Genomic DNA, 1,835 nt, shown 5'->3' with positions numbered 1-1,835 from the left:
TGGGTGGGGGTCTGCTAGGAGCTAGAGCCCAGCCCAAGACCTTGCACCCTGGGGTGAGCTAGGGGTGGGGGTGATCCCTCCTCTCTTTGCAGCTGCCACTTCCTGGAGGGCTTTTTTGGGGCCTGGCCCTGGCCCCCCCACCAGGTCCCTCTGCCGCATTTTGTCCCCTCGGTGTTAAATTCCACAGAGGAAAGTGATCCCTCACTCAAGGCCTGAGGATTACAGGCTGGAGAGAAGTCTGCGTTGCCCTGGGAACGCTCACGTAGCCCTTTCCCATCGGTGCCCTCCTTCTGCCAAAGGCCGGGGAAGGGGGATGATCCTGGCACAAACCAGCCTGGAGGAGCAGCAGGGCCTCTGGGGTTGGGGAGCTGGTCAGTCCTTCCCTCCCCCCGACGGGGGGTCAGCAGCCCCAGTGTGGGGTGAACTATGTTGAGCTTCTAGTGGGCCCTCTCAGGAGGTGGCTAGGGGCTAGGGGCCCTGGGATCTCCGTGTGCCTGTGCTCCCCTGCCCCCTCACTTCTGCCCTGTACCCCCTCCCAGGCTGAAGCCCCTCCATCCCTACTAAGCTGGGGATTTCCGCAGGCTGAGCCAACCGCCTGATCCTAATTATGGCGCCTTCATCCTGTTGGGGTTAAGCTCCCCATGGCCTTCCCTGCCCCCACCCCAGAGGCCAGGCCTGGGGTCAGAGACTGAGGAGGCTCATGCCTGCTGGGCCCCTCTGGGAAGGGCCCGAATTCTCCCTGGGGTCTGGGGGATGGGGAGGCAGCTTGTGCTGGGGGTCTGCGCGGACAAGTTAAGATGTCCAGGGAATGCTGGGGAGGGAGGGCTGGTTTCTCTGGAGAGCCCTCAGGGCAGCGGGGAGCCCTGGGGAGCTGATCTTTAGAGGGCAGTGAAGTCTAGAGATGAGAAACTCCCAGGGGCCCCATTCTCAACCCTGGCTTCATGTAGAATCACCTAGATTTTTAAAAATACCATACTTCAGTTCCACACCTACTGATTTTGATTTCATCAGCCAGGGCTGGGGCAAGCATCTGCATTTAAAAAATTCTCCCCAGGTGATTCTCATGTCCAGCCAGTTTGAGAATCACTGCTCTATCTGATGCCCCATGGTGCTGTCAAGGAGACTGATACGCCAGCAGAAGGCCCTTGAGGGAGGTAACTTCACTAGTTGGGCAGGACTGGGTTGGAACTTGGGGCTTCTAACCCCATGGCAGGCCACTTCCTCTCAGCCTCCTCCATCCACTGGAGGCTTGCCGGGTGTCCCATTCATTTAATCATTTGGGCACTTAGGAGCTGTGTGACCCTGAACAAGTTGCTTAACCTTGCTGTGCCTGGTGATAATAGGCCCTAGTGATAAGAATAGAAGGAGATGATGCTTATAAGGTCCCAGCAACACTGCGGGGGAAGGGTAGCCATTGTCCTTCTGCCTTCTGCCTGGGGCCAGTGTCTGGGCAGAGGCCTCCATCATCTCATCCATCAGGCAGGTGCAACCCTCAGAACTCCAGCTACTCTCAGGTGGAGTGGGGTAGTGGCCATCCTGGAGGTTCCCTGGGCCCTGAGAGGGAGTTGGGAGGTGCAGGGAAAGTGCTGTAAAGAATGGCTCCCGGGCTTCCCTGGTGGTGCAGTGGTTGAGAATCTGCCTGCCAATGCAGGGCACACGGGTTCAAGCCCTGGTCTGGGAAGATCCCACATGCCGCGGAGCAACTGAGCCCGTGAGCCACAATTACTGAGCCTGCGCGTCTGGAGCCTGTGCTCAGCAACAGGAGAGGCCGCGACAGTGAGAGGCCCGCGCACCGCGATGAAGAGTGGCCCCCACTCGTCTCAACTAGAGAAAGC

The sequence above is a fragment of the Balaenoptera acutorostrata genome, chromosome 10, assembly GCF_949987535.1.
Source record: "Balaenoptera acutorostrata chromosome 10, mBalAcu1.1, whole genome shotgun sequence".
In the NCBI taxonomy this organism is placed as follows: Eukaryota; Metazoa; Chordata; class Mammalia; order Artiodactyla; family Balaenopteridae; genus Balaenoptera; species Balaenoptera acutorostrata.
Note: the sequence above shows the minus strand (reverse complement) of the source record.